The following is a 21,040-nucleotide window of genomic DNA, read 5'->3' on the forward strand; positions in this document are numbered from 1 at the left end:
TTTGGAATCCTCCCTGTTTTAAGATTCATAATTATACATTACCGCACTTAATATTTTAATGAAGTATAAGTTATTTTTGTTCCCATTTTACAGATAAGATAATGAAAGCAAAGAACTTGATGGCAAGCAGCCTAGCAGTATAGAAACATACAGAAAGCATCAGAATTCAAGGCAGAGGTATAGACTAGAATTAGGAGGGAGGTCCAGGTCCAAGTTGATACGTGAGATATTAGAAATCATCTGAATGTCCAACAATAAGTAAAATGGTGAAAAAATTATGGAATATCTATAGGGTAAAACATCTCACAGTCATTAAAATCATTTTCAAGTAACCACAAGTTACAAAATACAAGGTTTAACTTTAATTTTGTGAAAACAAAGCAAGACAAAAAAATGGAGGGAAATCTACCAAAATATTAGTAGCAGTATTAATAATGTAGAGAAAAAAATAAATTGGAAATACAGATACACATTTATATATATATATTTTTAAAGATAAGAAGGGTGTGCAAAATGTTTCCAAGAATCAGTATCAAGTTTGACTTTCCAGTTTTTGGCCATCACTCTGATTCCCATTTCTAATAACTTTAGGGAATTTAAACTTTTTGCCAGTCTAAATTCAGTAATATCATAGAATCTAAGATACAATCTATTGTAAGACATATTTAATTTGCCAGGAAGAAAGAAAAAAATATCTGCCAACTATGGCATTTTTTTTACATTTACATAGTTTTATGTGAAAGAAATGGACATCTCAGAATTGATGAAACACTGCAAAGACATTTTTTAAAAAATTATTGAGTTATAATTGACATATAGTATCACATTACTTTCAGGTATATAACATGATTCAATATTTGTACATATTGCAAAATGTCTTGTTAAATCTGTCACCGTGCATAGTTATAAAATTTTATTTTGTTCTGATGAGAACTTTTAAGATCTATTGTCTCAGCAACTTTCAAATAGGTAGTAGAGTATTATTAACTATAGTTACTATGATGTATATTATATCCCCATAACTTATTCATTTTAATATAGAAAGGTTATATAGATATATATATATATAGATGGGTTAACTCCCATCACCCATTTTGCCCACCCCCCCCCATGCCCCTGCCTCTGGCAGCCACCAATCTGTTCTCTATATCTATGAACTTAGGTTGTTTTCATCTTTTTTTTTTTTTAAGATTTCACATATAAGTGACATCATAGAGTATTTATACTTCTTTGTCTGACTTACTTCATGTAGCATAATGCCCTCAAGATTCATCCATGTTGTCACAAATGGCAAGATTTCATTATTTTCTATGGCTAAGTAATAGTCCATTTTGCACACACACACACACACACACACTCACTCACTCACTACATCATCTTTATTCATCATCAATGGAAATTGAGATTGTTTTCATACCTTGGCTATTATAAATAATGTTACAATGAACATGAGGGTGCATTTATCTTTTTGTTAGTGTTTTCATTTTCAGAAGCAAAACGGCTAGGTTATATGGTTGTTCTGTCTTTAAATTTTTGAGGAATCCCCATACTGTTTTTAATAGTGGCTGCACCAATTTGCATTCCCACCAACAGTGCACAAAGGGTTCCTTTTCTAGACAGCCTTGCCAACACTTGTTATTCTTTATCTGTTTGATCCTAGCCAGTCTAGCAGGTATGAGGTGACATCTGATTTTGGTTTTGATTTGCATTTCCCTGATGATTAGTAATGTTGACCGTCTTTTCATGTGTCCAATGGCCATTGGTATGTCTTCTTTGGGAAAATATCTTATTTAGTCCTCTATCCATTTTTTAATCAGATTGTGTTTTTGCTATTGAGTTGTATGAGTAATTTACATATTTTGAATATCTTATCAGATTTGCAAATATTTTCTACTATTAAGTAGGGTGCTTTTTCATTTTGTTGGTTTCCTTTGCTGTACAGAAGTGAAAGAACATTTCTGACACTTCATTTTATAAACCTCTATCTATATCTTGCTTTTATCCAGCATCACTAGTTATTTTGCTTAGCTAATATTAAGGAGCTTTTCTATAAAGAAATTTTTTTTCCTGAAGCAAAAGAACTTAGCTTTAGTTTAGAAAAGAATGGTCATTTTCATTTTTTTCTTCTTTCTGAAAAGTAGCCAAAAGGAGAGATTTCAAGTTGCCATGTTGAGCATAGCCACCATAAAACACAATCCAACAAGGAAGAGGGGCAAAGTATAATTTACTTTCAATTAAGATGAAAAAGTAACAATTCAAAGTTAACCCTGTATATGAAAACATTTCTGATTCAAAGATTTATACTTTGCCAAAAATGTCATCTACTTGTAATTGCTGTTTGGCAGATGGATACAGGCTGACAGGAAAAAGAAGAGTAGCCGAAAGTTCAAAAGGTCTTACAAGAAATTTCATGTTTAAATATGTGCAAGTTTACATAGAATGTACTGAGGAGCAGATAAGAAAGGAAACCAAGCTACATATCTTCAATAAACTCAACTCCCAACTATATGAGCATACATAATAAAATAATACAGGTTACACAGAAATATTCTCAACTATCCTTGTGTAAATACTTTACTCTTTTGCTTATTATTTCTAATTATCAGTAGTCATGATTCCAACATAGTCTCTTTGCTACAATCCACACATATTTCCAGGACAAGGACACATAGTTTGTACATGAAAGAGAGAAACAACAGTCAGTGGGGTGTGTGTGTGTGTGTGTGTGGGTGTGTGTGTGTGTGCAGGGGTGGAAGAGTGAGGTCAGAATTGAAGACAGAAATAGTACATATTTGCTGTGTGCCTGCCATGTGCTACAGAGTGGTTCGAAGGGGAAATATGGGCTTTGAAGGCTAAATTCCTGATTAATGTAAGCATAAATGAAAAGCCAATGTTTTTCTTTTTTTTTTTAATTTTTTTCATGTTTTATTTATTTCTAGGAGAGAGAGAGAGAGACAGCGCGAGCAGGGGAGGGTCAGAGAGAGAGGGAGTCACAGACTGAAACAGGCTCCAGGCTCTGAGCTGGCAGTCAGCACAGAGTCCAACGCGGGGCTCGAACCCACGAACCGCGAGATCATGACCTAAGCGAAAGTCGGACGCTTAACTGACTAAGCCACCCAGGCGCCCCGCCAATGTTTTTCTTTATGTTAATTATTAATCAAAGCCCTACACAAAAAGTTTTGCAACACCTGACATTTTGCTGTTATATGAGCAAGAAAAGCCCTCATTTCATACAGGGATTCGTTTTTTCCTTTGTTTTAAAATCTGAATGCATATTTTAAAGAAGAAAATAGAAAGGATAAGTGAAATTCCAAGCTTACTGAGGTGAGCACCCTCTAAGGCTCTCTGTTACTACTCTAAACTCAGTTTATCTGTTTTGAGTCTCTCATAAAATCAATTAACAAGAAAACAGAACAAAAGGAATGGCATCTTAACATTTTTGCCAGTTAATTGAAATTTGCAGCTGATAAGCAATGTCTCCACTCCACCATCCTCAGGAAGTGTGGACACCAAACTGTGGGCCTCAAGTTTCCCTGCAAATTCAGGAAGCTGATCCTTCTTTAAAATGTTAGGCAGCCTTACAAAGAAGTCATTCTTTTGACATGTGTATTTATTAAAGGAATAAATTAGAATTGGATCTTTTTAGTTGATCAAAATTCAGCTTGTAAGACAGGTAAAATAAATGAAACAACAGTTGAAAATCAAAGAAATTATACTAACTATGAAAACAAATGCTCCTGAGTAAAACGTGTGTTAAGCACCCCAAGTCTGAAACGCATCCATTTCTCACTAAGTTTCAGCTTTCAACACCATTCTCTGCAACAGTTGTTGAACCCAATTCTCCAAAGGCTCAAGATGCCTTGATTTTATTTCACAGCTTATTCATAATCAATAATAAACACATCACCAACCTTAATTCCAGCCAGCAGTCACAAGATACCTTGGATCAGGTCAATAAAATCTGAAAGATAAATAGAAAAACATCCTGTAAATTAAATCAATTGAATGATTCAATCTTTTATTTTACTAAAAAGAAGATGAAGTCAAGTTACTTGGTTCCTTGCACCATAAAATATACTGGCTGATTATGTAGTTATAAAACCTTATATTATTTTCTAGATCTCATTTAACAAGATGTATTAGATGCCCAAATTAGACCCTATTTTTATGTTCAGCAGTTTTTATGTAAAGCAGAACAATGCTTGTGCTTATATTCTAAAACATCAACCACCCAATTTTTTAACAAATCCTGTACTCAGTGTACTACCATTTCTCATGAAAGACGTTTAATTGAAAATAATAAAACTACTGCATTTGGATCCTTAATTTGGCTTAACAGTCTGTAGATTTTTAGTCCAAGATCAACAATCTGTTAAAAAGCAACAGAAGTCAAATAAGACAATTCTAGTGTCAACATAGCCACCTTCCCACTCTTGTCTTACACTTTAGCCCTGCCACTAAATTATGCTGAGAAGCACACTGTCAGATGGAAACACCAAAGAAGATACACCAAGGAAAAAAACAAACCCAAAATTTCTGTGCCAAAAGTCAGCCTTTTGGACAGTTAGTAAAGATAATAATAACTAACATGACACATGACATAGAGTATAATTCTTGACTTGCTGCAAGGAGTGTCTATTACTAAATCTCCAATTTAAAAAAAAAAAAACACAGGTCAGAAGTATATTTGTGAGTTAACTGGTGAGAAGTTAGAATTTGTTCCACAAGATACTATTACAAATGGTCATTATGAGACTCCTAGGTTAAATCCAAAAGCAAAATTAACCTTAAATGGTAATTTTTTAATGGAAATTGAACTATTAATCAACTATATTAATTAAAAAGTAACATAAAATTTTCCTATAATAAGAAGAAAAATACTGGGAGAGCAGGAAGGACTGTGGTTCAACACACAGAGTGATTTTGAATGTGCGGCTGTGCGTGCTATATGTGTACATGTGCATTAGTCAAAAGATAGTCTAAAATAATCTTCATATATTCTAGGAAGTTATGTTAATTAGCTTACATATAGTAATCACTTCACTATGTATATCAAAGCATCATGTTATCTGCCTTAAATATATAGTTTTTATTAAAAGATAATATAAAAGAAATACTAATAAAACAAAAAAGTATGATTGGACATGAAATTCTTGATTGTTAATCTCAAGAGTAGATACTTAAAAAAAGTGAACTTTATTTGACAAGAATGAAATGATAGGTGGATTAATTTGTGAAGATTAAACAAAAGGATTTGGGGAAATTTATGAGGAACTTTCAAGATTAGTGCCTTTAATATGTCTACTTCCACTTCAAACACCTGCTTTATTTTACTTTGATATCAATATTATTCTTTTTCTGTAAAGCCACCACTTCCCAGGCTATGTGCCATGGTACCCCAGGACACCACTGTAAATTCCGAGACCAATAAAATATATTCAATAAATGAAAAACAGCAACATCCATTGGGCACAACACAAGTTGCTAACTTGAAGTAATTCGCAGTTTCAATTTTAGATTTTCTACGTGTGTTTCAATCTGATAAGTCTGCAAAGTTGGATTTTTGATAACATTTGTAATATAAAAGAAAATATGGCATGAAAGTCAATATGGAGTAAGAAATGAGGATGACAACATCCAATCTGACTCCCAGCTTTGAGGGCTGGGCTGTACCCAGCAGGCACACACACACACACGCACACACACACACACCATTGGTGACTAATTTGGGTTTCTAAGTGTGAAGTAAAAAGATTTTTCTTTCAATTTTTTTTCAAAAAGCCATTCAGTTATTAGGACATATATACTTATGTTAATTAAACAGAACTGTAAAGTGTTTCTTTTGGCCTGTGGGGCACCATGAAAAAAAATTACTGAGATATTCAGAACGCTATAACCAGAGACAGTTTGGGACACTCGTTATTAAGCACGGTTTTTGTTTTGTTTTGTTTCTTTTTTGCTCTACAAATTTAAATAAAAAAGAAAGTTGGAGGGATTAAACAAAGAAAAAAGACTAGTAGAGAGAAGGAAAAGGAGAGGAAGAAAAATTTTCCTAAAATAAGAAGAAAAATGCTGGGAGAGCAGGAAGGACAGTGGTCCAACACACTGAGTGACTTTGCATGTATGGCTGTCTGTGCTAAATGTGTACATGCGTGAATGTCCTCCTCTGTGTGAAAGAGGAGGCTGAAACAGTACATATGAATATAGAAATGAAAGACAAGAACAAGTCATGGGCACTCTGCATATATGTACATCTCACCATGTTGGTCACCATTTATCATTCCCTAAGAAAACGTGGCTCCCTGGTAGCCCAGAGCCACGGAAGACTACATAGATCTGCACATTTATGTGTGTGCTGTCCTAAGCCTCAATTTTCCATTTGGCCCTAGCTACTTCTTGCTAAGACTTCTTTAACATACTGGATCAAGATCCTAATATCTTGAATATTCTTTGAAGTAAGTTGGATTTTGTCTTCTTACATATATGCTTTCATAGTAAAAACAGAATGATACTTATAGAGCTTTTCAGAAGTCAGGCTTTATGGAACATGAACCTGGATATATATGAATTCCATTCGTGGGGAAAATTTCTTTTTAAAAAAATTTTTTAATGTTTATTTTTGAGAGAGAGAGAGAGAGAGACAGAGTGCAAGCAAGGAAGGGGCAGAGAGAGAGGGAGTCACAGAATCCAAAGTAGGCTCCAGGCTCTGAAAATGCCAGCACAGAGTCCAACACAGGGCTCGAACCCACAAACTGCAAGATCATGACCTGAGCTGAAGTTGAAAGCTCAGCTGACTGAGCCACCCAGGTGCCCCTATGGGGAGAAATTCTCACTTGCCACCACCTCTACCTCTCTACCTCAACCCAGCCTTGCCTCCAAAGTATTTTCTATGTAGCATGCATCAAATATAAACTTTATTTAAAATACTAATTCTGAGGCACCTGGGTGGCTCAGTCAGTTGAGCATCTGACTTCTGATTTTGGCTCAAGTCAAGATCCCAAAGTCACTGGATCAAGCCCCACGTCAGTCTCAATGCTGAGCGTGGAGTCGCTTAATTTTCTCTCTCTTGCTCCCTGTACCCATCTCCCCCACTCATGCTCTAATGCTCTCTCTCTCTCTAAAAAAAAAATAATAGTGCTATTTTAGCTATGCAAACCTTGTATTTGAACCCTTAGGCTTAGCAAAATATTTAGCACATAGAAGAATGTAAATAAATATTTGTCAAATGAATGAAGGTGCTTAGTATTGTGCTTTTCTGATGCTTTGCCAAATTTAAAGAAATAGTTAAAAATTCCCCTTTTGGCAGAAATAAGAGAAAAATCTCATCCTTTTTGTCTCACCAGACTTGCATCAGAAATATTTCTGGAGACAAAATTCTGAGGAAGAAGAGGTGGCCAGTTTTGACCTTGTGGACTTAGGCTCACTTGGGCTCTTAGGATTTTTGTTTGTTTGCTTGCTTTCTTAAGGGGGCACTTCCATTTGCAGTGCCAAGAGCAGCTGCTTTGTAAATAACTAGTCTCTAGACCTTTTTTTTTCTTTCATTCAACCCAGTTATTGAGCAAATAGGCACAGAATAGTGAAGATTTATGTTGCCCTAAGGCTCACCCTTCACTGTGAACATCTGCCATTTCAAACACAGGGTCAAGACTCAGTGCGTATTCCACTAAACAATGCCCAGAGCAGAACTCAAATGAAATTCTTTTCAATAGCATTCAGCACCTGCTTCCAGGCAGCTTAACTTATCAGCATATAAAAGCACCATTTCTCCATCCTCTGGCTCCACAACAAAAAGGTAGCGGAAATGTCAGAAAATAATCTTGAGAGTTAACTGTTTCTGNCCCCCCCCCCCACCTTGTCTCTTTTCCAATAAGAAATGATCTCATGCCTACATATTATAAATCATATTGTAATGATGACATCAGGTTATAAACTCTGTATCAAGCTGAAGTACGCTTGTTTACACCTCACAAGAAACTAAAAATGGAAAACAGCAGATATATTTTAGCTACTAGATTACCAATGTCCATGGTGAATTGAAAACCCACCTTTCACACTTCTTGTGCTTTTCCCTTCACATGAATCTCAGTTTACAGAAACTGTTGTTGCTTAAGTAATAGAAAAGTTACTGCTTGAGCTTCAATTTACAGATACAAATGTAGGGAGGACTGAAGTTGCAAGACAAATTAAAAATCAATTGTTAAAAAATTAATTGAAGTGCTTTTTAATTGTTTGTAATCTTTATTTTTTTAAATATGGAACAGTTCTGTGGATATTTTTATAGCTTTGTTTAGTATTTCAGTGATCCAAAGTTCTTTGCCATCAAAGAGCTGGTGAGAATGTGGTGGGATGGGGGTGGTTATGAAAAGCCAAAAGACAAAGGCTAAGATACAAAGCAGAATATGCCTGCTGTCACAAAGAAACACCCGCAAAGAGCTATAGGAGATCAAAGAAGAGGAAAAGAACACAACAAAATCCTATTATATAGATAAGGATTCACAGAGGACATGCTTTTGATTTGGGCCTCGAAGGAGGTAAAGGATTTTGATAAACAGAGATGGAATGGGAAGGAGACCCACTCAGACAATGAACTCAGCAGAAACAAAGTAATGAAAGAAGCTAACCCCAGAGGCTGTCTGTACAAACACCTGCAGTCCTACCTGACTGGAATATAACACACAAGAAAAACACTAATTGGGTGAAAGGCTAGGTTGGGTCGGTATAGGGTAATAACCTTGAATGACAAGTTGACGAGGCTACATAATTAAATATATTTAATTTTGTATGCTAAAGTGAACCACTGAAGGTTTTAAATTCAAGAATGGCATAATTAGGTAACTGAATCTGGCAACACTGTGTAGATTGGATCAGAGATGAGAAGAGATTAAAGAAGAATCAACCACTTAGATGGCTCCTTCGAAAGTTCAAGTGAATGATAAGGAAGAGTCAACTCAGGTAGAGACAGTGTCAGTGCAAAGGAAGAAGGATACCCTAACTACTGCATAGCAAGTATCTTAGCTCAGGCTGCCATAACAAAACGTTGTAGATGAGGAGACTTAAACAACAGAAATGCATTTTCTCACAGTTCTGGAGACTGGAAGTCTGATCTCAGGGTAACACCTTGATCAGGTTCTGGTAAGAGCCCACATCCTAGCTTGTATACAGCCACCTTCTCACTGTGCCTTTACATAGCAACTGCCAAATTATGGCCTCACTTTATTGACCTTATTTAACACTGGCTACTGCCCAAAAGCCCTATCTCTAAATGTAGTCGCTTTAGAGGTTAGGGCTTCAACATACAAGTTTTGAGGAGATGCAATTCAGTACATACCGATGTACATAAGTTATGGGACTTAGGAATTCGTTGGATATGAAAGGTGCAGGACAGAGAAAAGCAACCAAAATAATTCTGAGGGTTTGAGACAAACTCCTAGAAAGATGGTGCCATTCTCAGTAACAGGTAAGATCAGGTTGCTGAGAAAGAGTAGACGGTGAGGGGCTTTTGTAGACAGATTGAGTTTGAGTTTCTGGCAGGATAATCAAGGGAAGGTATTTATCAGACAACTAGCCTGTTTGTGGAGAGTATGATTTATGTGATATGCAGAAAGAATGAGGTTTTACTCAACACTAAGAACAAAAAAGAATGAAAATTGTGGTGATATAATTAGGCTGAAACGTATCAATATAAAATCAGAAGTATATTTGTGTGATCCAAGCCATAGTTTGGTAGTCTGGCCAGCCCACTTTATTGTGTATTTAATCACTATCTTGATAGGTAGATATAACATTCATAAAGTACTGTCCACATGTAAACTCATACTGTTCTTAATGAATGATGCTGTAGCCTGCCTGCCCAGACTGTGGGCTGCTCTGGGCCAGTGATCCAGCAAATCCACATTTGTATCTCAANTTTATATTTGATTTTATTTTGATTATATTTATTTTATTGATATATTTATTTTATTTTGATTATATTTTATATTGATTAATATAATTAATCAATATAAAATCAGAAGTATATTTGTGTGATCCAAGCCATAGTTTGGTAGTCTGGCCAGCCCACTTTATTGTGTATTTAATCACTATCTTGATAGGTAGATATAACATTCATAAAGTACTGTCCACATGTAAACTCATACTGTTCTTAATGAATGATGCTGTAGCCTGCCTGCCCAGACTGTGGGCTGCTCTGGGCCAGTGATCCAGCAAATCCACATTTGTATCTCAAGCACTTGGTGTGGTGTATGGCATAAAGTCAGCGATCTATCTATAACTGTGGAATGAGTCACTTCCCGGAAAAACAGGCTGAGTCATGGACACTCCAACTAATTTCACCTCTAGACTTTGTATTATTCATATAAAACAACACTGTAGGAAGCCAGGCACTAGGTATGGCTCTTAATGGAATGTTCTGTACTCTGACATGTTTACTGTAGCTGTATAATAATGATGGCAAAGAGAGGTTAAGACTAAACAGGGCCAGCTACATGTGTCTAAGTCACTCATCTACTGTCACAATACAGAAAACAGAATGACTGGGTGATATAGCCACTGCATAATGAGAGCTCACTTAAAGTGAAGCACTTTGAAACACCTCAGTCATGGAATTTGTTTTCAAAAACTATTGTACTGTTTCTAATACAAAACAACAGCAATAGTAAGGAATGATTGTTAAGTGTCCACGTAACTCAGGCATGATACAAAATATGTCACATGCATTATTTACTTCATCCTTACAAGACCCAATACAGCAGACACTGTTACTATATATTAGTTTCCCAGGAGAAAACTAAGCTTATCAAGATTAAATATCCAGTACTTATTGATAAAGACTCCTAAGTAATTGACATCACACAAACATCATTTATTAAGGCAAAGAAATAACAACAAAAGTCAGAAACAAGGTGAAATACATTATATACATTTGGGTGTATGGCTTGTGTATATTTATATATACATATAGTCTTTAATCTCTTGTTTTAAGTTCAGATTCTGATGGTCCTTCATAACTGTGTGATTCCTTCAATAATTCCGGCGTATTCAAATTCGGGCAGAAATAGTGACTGTAAGCATGCTTTTAAAAAGCCAAATGACAAATTTTTGAAATATAAAGAACTTGGTTTCCTGTAGTTCTTCCTCTAAGCATTTTCAGTGGGACAAAAATTTGGAAGATGGCAGTATGTACTTTTTAAGAATTTTTTTGCTGATCTTACCCTATAGGTCTACAGCAAAAAGGCCTTACATATTCTCATCCAAGAGTCTTTCATTTTTTTCCCTTCTTTAAAATTTTTCTTTTCTTAATGTTAGGCATATAAATAGTTTAAGAAGTTAATGTATTTAAGGCTTATGATGGAACAGAGCAGTGAGTTATTTGAGAGTTAAAATGTATCTGAACGATGCTGTATTTATTTTCGTAGTGAGGTGGCACACTGGAGTGATGACAGAATCTGCAAAAGCCAATAGGCTTATTTACTCTTCAGTATGAAAAACCCACCGGTTCACTGAAACCATTAGCCTTTAAAATCCAAGGTCTCCTTTGAAATGGCTTTATTGTAAAGTGAATGCATTATTAATTACTTGTTCAAAATCTTTAGTGGAGAATCTTGGCAGTAATACTTGGATTTATAGCTGAGATTTTGAAAGATGCGGGAAACACATGAGACATTCACCAGAAAGGAGAAATATTGCTCGTGTCTAACATCAGGATATTTGTGAAGACTGTCACAACCCTGATTTTCTCTAATTCAGAAAGCACACATTCTCCTCGGCCTACCAACAGGCCATTTTGTCATTTCAGTGAAACTTGGATTTCAAAGGAATGTGCAGTTATAGGCAATCCTTAAACAATAAAGTAAATCTGTTGCCCAAAGCTCTCATTTCCTGAAAACTCTAGTAAGGCACTAACAAGCCAAATTGGAGCATTCCACACATTTCTGAACCTACTTCTCTGAGTCACAGACTTTCTCCTGGATGAATCGAGGTATACTTAACTCTTACATATGGTGTTATTATAACTCATTTCCAACATAATTTAATTAATTTAATAAAGAATTGCAAATACCCAAAAGAGGTATAAAAAGATTGGCTTCAGAACTACTATTAAAAAGACCATTTTCATCCATTTTAATATTGCATTTCATGTTACATACAAAGGACCAAAGAAGGCTAGAATTTATACATAATAATGGGAAATCCTATATCTGGAACAAATGTAGCAGCAGCAAAAGTTAGGGTTTCTTGTAAGTCTAAAAGCATTAATGTAGGAAACAGATCTACTGTTACCAATGTTAAATATTAAGTACTTTCTCAGACTCCTACCATTCCTCAACTGAACTAATCAGGAGCTAAAGCTTTAATTTCCCCCAAAGCAGCACTGAAGCAAAAAGCATTGTAGTAGAATGAAAGTAAATTAGCAATACATATTTTCCCTGTATTTCACAGGTAGGCACTCCTATACTTACAATTTCCTGAACCATTTATTTAAAACTATAAAGAAAATATTACAAATGGTGATCAAATTCCTAACCTGGTCTGTTTAATCCTTAGTAAAACCAAAGGAGTGCTGCATAACTAAATAGAATGTTTATAGCCTGACAGTGATCCAAGACACAGCTTCGTGATTATTTTGCGTAAGGATATTTTCCCAGGCAAATGGAATACACTTGGGAGTTAGTTGTTCACTCTTTTAACTAATAATTTTTGAATACCTATTTCATGGCAGCCATTTCTAGGGACTGGTATATGCTGGTGACCAATAAGTTATCAACAAGATTCCTGCCCTTCATTCTTCTAACAGAACACAAATAGGTAAGATAGTATCATTTCTATGAAGAAAGCAAAGCAGGGTAAAGAATGGTAGTTGGAAGCGTTCTCTACCACCCAATTTCAGCAGCTGATAGATACAAGCTGAAACAGCACTATCACAGCCAAAAAGCTAGACTCTCATCCACTGCCCTTTCAGAGGGGAACATTGCTACCAGTAGATTCCTGGCTTTCAACTGTCCTCAAGTTTGAAAGTGCAAATGTAACACGTTCATGTGCATTCTCAAAATGCACCGAAGATGCAGTTTGTGAACTCAAATACTAACACTGTCACTTTACATCTATAGACTTTAAGTTCTTCCTCATATACAGTGTTGCTTAATCCTGTAAACTAAGATACCTCTGTTGACCTAGATTTAGTTGGCTCTGACTCATTATACCTGCTTCCCAATGAAAGGCAATCTCTAGTAACGGGCTATCCACAATTGTTAGCTTGCCAAAGTGTCAAATGTCATGTGAGAAGGAAAATAATCGAAAGACCAAGGAAAACAAATGACCTACGTTTTGATACACTCATGTGCTGAAGTATTTCCAAATAATAACATGCGTTTTCCAAACTTTGACATAAAAAGAAAAAAGATGTTACGGAAGGTTGGTTCTATAATCCATCCATAATGATTATTATGGATGGGCCAGGCACAAAATTACTTACAATACACTAGTAAATATTCCCCTTGGTACAGACATTTTCAAACAGTTAGCAGAGAGGGAAATAAACTTTGACAGCAGTCAGACAACACCAACATGCTGCCCCATGTGACTCATCTGAAGACAGCCAGCAGTAGCCTGTACAGCCAGCCCCCTTGTCACTTCTCGGAGCACTCAGTGTTTGATGGATCCAGTGCCACAGCACTGTAACTGTATATACTCTTTAGCAGTAGACAAAGTCAATAGGCCTCTCCCTGTCTGTAATAAGGAACCCAATTACCAACTGCTGTTGTGTGTGTGTGTCACGGCTGCAGTCATGCCGCACAATCGCTATTGTGTTTCCATCTGCCAGTTTCAGTGTGCTTCTGGGAACAGAGCTAGAAGATTTAAGTTCTTTCACAGGAATTTTTTTTTTCTTTTTTAGAGTAGAGCTTACAGCTGACAAGGGATATTTAAATAATCGAAGAGGCATTATTTTCTAGCCAATCCCAAATCAAGAAGACCAAGGTGGTAAAAAGGCAGAGTAAAAACACAAAATGAGGATTTCCTGACTTGCATTTATTCATTCCCAAGCAAATTTGTTGAGAAAGATAAGATTGGGTATAATGACGCATCAAAGAAACTGCCTTGACATCCTCATGCTGTACTATAAACTACAGAGCACCTGTCAGTGAATGTTCACTGCAGAAAGAAGGCAGGCTGAATTTCCAACTGAACTCAGGGGAAGTCATTTTACTGTTTGAACAGTCAATTCAAATGACTCCCGCAAAAGTTAAAATTATTTTTTTTCAAATGCAAATTATTTTTTTCTTTATATAACCCTTAGGAAGATTATAGGGTATAAGGGAACTTACCCATATATTTGAAAAATGGAATCAAGCTTCAGGAGATTAAGGGAATGTCCTAAAGTCATCTAAATTATCAGAAACACAATGAGGTCCAGAGCCAAGTTCCTGATGGGATGATAACCTGGGTGAAACTAAGGGAACTGGCAGAAAATGCTGCATAATCAATCTTCTGGAAGACTCTGAGGCCCCTACAAAAATCTCTCCCAGCTGTCAACCACCTTTCCAGACTCCCTGCATTCTATTTAATCCCTCCCAGAATGAAAGGATGGATAGAAGTAAATGGTGTGTGCTCTGTTACGGCAAAACATGCTGATGTGACTTGGAAATATTTCAAAAGATTACTGCAAACTCTGGCATTGCTAAAAGGCGAATTGAACAATGAATTATGACATTTTGGCCTCGTATTTCAAAATGCATTTTCTTCTGGTATATAAACAGGAACCATAATAAATAGACTGGATCACCAAAGTATAAGTAATTTCAAAAACTTTTTTTTTCAACAAAAGGTAAATGTGCCATTGACTCTTGGTACAAGTACTAGTAACGAAATCAACATTAAAACAAGGGACCTGTTTCAATGCTAGGATTTTTCTCTTCTTTTGTATTTGTCTCACTTTTTTGTATTATTAACTTTTCTTTAATGAACATGCATAATATCCAGTAATAAAAAATAAAAGCAAAAATAATTTTTTAGGAAATATTCTTTTCTGTGATCACAGTTCAAAATTTCTACTTTAAGAAAAATATTCTAAGGGGCATTAAGGAATCTACCCTTGAGAACATTGTTGCACTATATGCTAACTAACCTGAATGAAATTTTTAAAAACTTAATATTGCAATCATTAGTGTGTAATCAAGAACTTTGATTTAATAAAGCACTAAGAATACTTTCATGACTTTATTTCTTTTTTTTTAAGTTTTTAATGTTTATTTTTGAGAGAGAGAGAGAGTTAGCAGGGAAGTGTCAGAGAGAGAGAGGGTGGCACAGAATCCCAAGCAGGCTCCAGGCTCTGAGCTGTCAGCACAGAGCCCAGCTCCGGGCTCAAACTCAAGAAATGTGAGTTGAAGTTGAACACTCAACCGACTGAGCCTCCTAGGAGTCCCCTGACTTTATTTCTAAATACACTGCTTTGTGAACTTAACATTCAACTTGGTGCATCATGTGTTATATTAGTATTCAAATTTTGTTACTACAAAGAATTTTTACTCTTATAGAAATAAAAATTTAAGGAAGTTGTTACAATGGAAAGAACCCAGGCAATGTATTTGCATCCTACCATTTTTTTCACCAATCAGTGTTTAAATATATGTATGAGCCTCAGTTTTCTCATCTTTGGAATGAAGATACGAATACCTATTTCCCAGATTTCTTTGAGGATCACATAAGATATTAAGTTTTCAGAGCATATCACAAAATTTGGCATATAATAGGGGCTCAACAAATGAATTTTTTCACTCCATAACATGCTTGTGCAGATCTGCTTACATCTTGAGACTGATGTCTATCTTTGCCAATAATATATTAACCTACACACATACTACCACATGTGTCAAACGGGAAAGGGTTCACCTAGTTTTTAATGAGGCTAACTCTGAAACACTACCATGTACTAACACTGAAGTCAGTGAAGGTGACATTAGATTTCTGCTGGTGACATTATTTTATTTAATATAAGCCTTAACTACCCATGATTATTATTGACACATTCACTTACACAAATATTTCTAAGTGTCTACACTATGTGGGGTCGGGTGCTTTGTGATCTAAGCAACACGAGGCAAGCATACCACTCCATCTTCAGAGAGTTACAACTTAATAAGAGAGCTAAGACACGTGACCAATCCTTATGATGGAACTACAGGTACTGGTTTTTAAGTATGAATCGACAAGGTATCAAGACTAATTCCACTGTTGTCTTTGAGACAAATCATTCAACCCCAACTTTTCCTATGTGTTCCCTCCTAAGANATTCATATGCATAAGAATATGTTATTTAAAAAAAGAATGAGATTCATGTATATTTTAACCCAGAAAAAGCCCTACAATATCATAAATCCCATATAAATAAGAAATTCATGCAGACTAGCTGTCCTTTATATTATATTGTGAACTAATAAATGCTTAATAACAGAGGATAGGTTTGGAACAAAAACATATCAAAATTCTATGTTCTGAATAAAAATCTACGATTATACTTTCCTTCATTTTTCAAAATTTAAGACAACCTGGCTTCATAGTTAAGGGTCCTACGTGAGGGATTTTCATGTACATGTATGTTTCCTGTACAGTATATGTATGTATATTTTCATGTATACATATACTTATCTCTTCTTCTGGAGCTGAACTCACCTTTCTGGGGAAGAACCAATTTTAGACACTTTAGGTTGACACAGAATCCAACCCCACCCCAGTCTCTGTCATAAGATGTTACGGCTCAATTTATGGACTCTTCTTCCTGAACACCTTAATTGGTTGAGAGGTTCTCCACTCTCTGGTAAATTCCCTAAACTATTTCACAGAATCACTTAATTTTGTAACTTGAAAATGAATCATCATATGCCATAACATTAGATATTAATATTCATTTTATTCATTAGGACAGAACGCTTTATTAACTGCTTCTCAAATAAAGCTGCTTAAAGTGAAAACAAGACAATAAAACTGCATGACTGGGTAGATGCTAGATACTTCTTTACAAAGTTGTCTCAAACCCTGGCATAGTGCACACAGTCTATTGAATTTCACCTCATGTAGTTACAGTTGAAATACGAGCAGCTCCTTCAAATTTAAGACATATCCCAAAATATCAATTTTTAAAATTTACATTTACATATTAAATCTGAAAAAGAAATGGGAAACAAATGAACAAAGCAAAAATACAGAACTTTATAGTGAATGGAAGACAGCAGCCACTACCAGTTGGTATTTGAATAATGCAGGATAAACACCAGCAGAAACTAAATTATTTACATGAGTCTGCCTAACATACATTTGAAAAGTGGACTGTTCAGTAAGAGAGTCTAAGTAGCAGCGATGTGCTAACTGTTCACAACAGTTTTCTAACTTTTCATATTTCATATTCTTCTCATGTGAAGGGTTGTAAATTGTACTTCAAATACCCAGAAACATTTTGAAGTCTTGGAAGTACTACCTATTAGCCTGTAGTTAGATAAATAAGCTAATACTCACTGATATTTTATATTAAACAGACACACATACATATATGTATATGTATTAGCTCACATGGTCTTCTTAATAAACTTAAAAGGTAGATAATATTACAGCCAACCCCTTGTAGAGATAAGAATATTAGGCACTAAAGGTCACATATAAGGAGCATGATCTAGGTTTGAATCTATGCTGCTTGATTTCAGAAACCAGGCTCCTAACCTAACTATAACCGACATCCTTCCTTTCACAGGTAACTGTAGCAATAAGAACATGTCCTCTATGTTTTTGTTTTGTTTTGTTTTGTTTTGTTTTTGTTTTCTTCTCCCCACACCTAACTGATCCAAACCAGGCTCTATAAAACTTTAGCCTGACTGGTACTTCTCTAATGCAAGAGAATTAGAGTAATCCAGCACTATCTTTAATGTCAGAACTGTCAGCGTAGAGGGTGGGAGGCAAGGAGGAAAGAGAGGTCAGAGGAACCTAAGGAAACATACACAGAGGCAAAGACAGACTTAAATATCCATTTAAGTCCACTTTGCTTTGGTTAAAGGGTAACCTAAAGCTCTTCCACCCCCTCCTCCACTACGTGCAATAGTAAAAGGTTTTGGGCATAGAGAAACCCTCACATGCATGCACCTAAACAATAGAGAGAAGAAAGAAAACTGTGGTTTACTTTTTACTCCATATTTATTTTAACTATTGTTTTAAGATAAAGCCATCCTTACACATTACAGTTTGGTTCTGTCATATTTATTAGTTGCTCTGGTTATCCCTTTTATAAAATAACTTTTTTTAAAAATAGTTTACATCTCACAAGAAGTTGTAGAAGTGGTTCAGATTATTGTGTACCTCTCACCTGGCTTCCCCCAATTCCACTCTTTCTTTCTTTCTTTCTTTCTTTCTTTCTTTCTTTCTTTCTTTCTTTCTTTCCTTCTGTAGGAGAAAAAGCAAATGGAGTGCTTTATTTCCAAATCTACCATCTGAAAAGCAGGGAAAATAATACTTGTGCAGAAAGCACACCACTGGCCTGCAAGGTGGCCTCACGGCAGGACTCCTGAAGAAGCTTTGAGCAGACGTAGCGAAACCCTGGCCTCGAATGTTAAACCTGCTGGCAAGCTGCCCTCGCACAGTATGGTCTTAGTCATGGGTGCCAACAAGACTTGGCCTCATTTAAAAAGAAAAATAGCTCAGCCGATCTTTGTGGCAAAGTTTTTGAACACTTAACTGAATTCAATTAAGACAGGAAAAAAGGATTTGCCCTAATACGTGCAGAATAAAAAAAATCTCTGTTTTTATTTTTTCCCTCTAGAGAGCTCACTCTTCTCAAATGAGAAAAGGACATTTCGTTTAGTATAAAAAAGATGAATTGTAATAAAGAAAACTTAAAAGGCTTTATATCATGACAAATTACATTCAAGAGCAATATTTAGGGGATGGGTTAAGGGAACAGCTGGTACAATTAAGGCCCGAATGTGCAGCCTGTGGTTGAAAAGAAACTGAAGAGCATTTAATCATATGGACATTGTGTATTTTTCAAGAAAGGAAACTTCCAATGTTGCTTTTCCCAGACTAAGGTTAGTGAAAAATCTCTGAGACTGTTTTTATTACACTGGGCCCTCAGCCCAGTTTTAATCACCGTTAGGGAAACGGGAAAATGGGGCTCTCACCAGGATAGTATGCCTCACTTTCAAGATAGCTAGTGGTGAGCAGCAATATAGTTCCTAAATTATGGCCTGAATTATAAGTATAAGAGAATTTAAAAAATGGTGGGAGGATTATTGCAGTTTGACTATTTTACTTTCTTCTGTAAATGAGTCTCTTTCTTCAGCATCTGTTTACTGAGATGCTTAATTCCAAACTAAGAAAGACAATCTTAAATCAGAGCTTAATGGATCTTATTCCTAACTGACTGTCATCACTTTTAGATGGACAAGACTCTTATTTCCAAAATTAGGATCTACAGTTATGTTCTTGGAGAAGGCCTCAGCTTAAAATTCATAACAGTTTTTAAAGTATTTTATAAATGTTTGTTTCTTCCAGAGACTTTTTCCTCTATCTTGGAAGATAAGAAACTTGTTTTTTGAAATGAGAAATTCTCACTACAATAAAATACATTCAATCTGAAAGGATAAAATCATTTTAGCATTGAACAAGCTGTCTACTTTGAGGGAGAGAAAGTTTTGTCTAATAAAAACCCAACGTCTATTGACTGACATTAATTCTTTAACTATTTTCCTAGGCAATGTTCATAGAAGACTCTAGAATACTGCTACATAATGACCCATCCTATTCATGTTTCCTGTACTTTGGTACTTAGAATGTATGTTCCATATAATTATAATTGAGATAATACATAGCATTAAAGTACAAAATAGAAGAAAGGAGAAAATTAGAAAGAAAACAGACGAAAGTACAAAATTAGAAGAGAGGAGAATGCATACAAATAAAGGCTGATATTTAGAACTGATATATAAATAGAGGCTAAGAACTATATTTCAAAAAGACATTGTTGTTGTTTTATAAATACATATAAAACCAGAAGGATAGTGGTTTCCATTAGAACATGGCAGGAGTGATTTGACCCCTAAGTTGTACTTCAGTATTTAACATAATTTCTGGTTCTGAGTTTTGTGAGACTCTTCCTTTCAAATATACCCTTGGTATAAGAATATGCCTAGTAAGCATTTATTGCTAAACAAATAGTCTTTTTCTCCTAATGTTATAGAATATTTTGCTCTCAAAACCACTTCACTGGAGCGGGAAGGAGGGGAACACTTGTAGCTGAGTGTGTACAGTGGTTTAAATTAAAAATATGTGAATAAAATTCCATCTGCAACTTATATTTTTACAGTAAATAAAGAAAACACCAAACCTTATAAATAAGTATTTTTAAGATTTGATTAGAAGGTGGTTTTACTTTCCCTGGTTTGTGATTTGTCTATGATATATGTATATATTATAAGCACATGGTAGGATGTTAACCTCTTTTATGCAAACTTTGTGACATAAGCAAACTGCTTTACCGTAATACATTGTGTTTAAGGATTTATGACTATAAATTAACTTTCCAGTCTATAGGACCAAGATGACGAAGAGAGAGCTAAACTCACTCCTCTTCATATATACAGAAAATTATTAAATAGGGAAAACATGCTTTCTACTAAATGAAGGATAGTATAGTGAAAAGCTATCATTTGCAAAAAGTATCTATTTTAAATTACGTTTGAAATTATCCCTGTTAGGAGGGAGAGGATAAATCGTGACCAGATTGGATTCAGAAATGTTATTGGTTGAATTGAGAAAATGATCTATGTTCTCCTTGTGCCTGTTTATAGGTTTAAATTTTATGTATCTATGGAAGCCTGGAGTAACAATTCCAATGCATTTTACTTGCTGTGAAGTAAAATATTACTTAGTTTTTTGTCTGAAAAATTTTATCTGAATCACTCAGTTCAACCTCCAAGAAACACTGCTTTTTCCTAGTATTTTTTGACTTACTGAAGTTGCCATTTGTTACATACATGCACATTTAAATTTGTCATAATATATATGT

The 21,040-nt window shown here is 35.3% G+C and overlaps 1 protein-coding gene across 1 annotated transcript in view; it reads right to left on the reverse strand.

Annotated features, from left to right (window-relative positions):
• The window catches only part of MAP2 (microtubule associated protein 2), a 275,625-nt gene that overhangs the window by 203,639 nt on the left and 50,946 nt on the right, over window positions 1-21,040 (reverse strand). The window contains exon 2 of the mRNA XM_077771035.1: window positions 3,912-3,961. The gene's annotated coding sequence lies outside the window, so the exon portion shown is untranslated. The remainder of the gene's footprint in view (window positions 1-3,911; window positions 3,962-21,040) is intronic.

The sequence above is a fragment of the Crocuta crocuta genome, unplaced genomic scaffold (assembly GCF_008692635.1).
Source record: "Crocuta crocuta isolate KB4526 unplaced genomic scaffold, BGI_CrCroc_1.0 scaffold160, whole genome shotgun sequence".
Classification (NCBI taxonomy): Eukaryota; Metazoa; Chordata; class Mammalia; order Carnivora; family Hyaenidae; genus Crocuta; species Crocuta crocuta.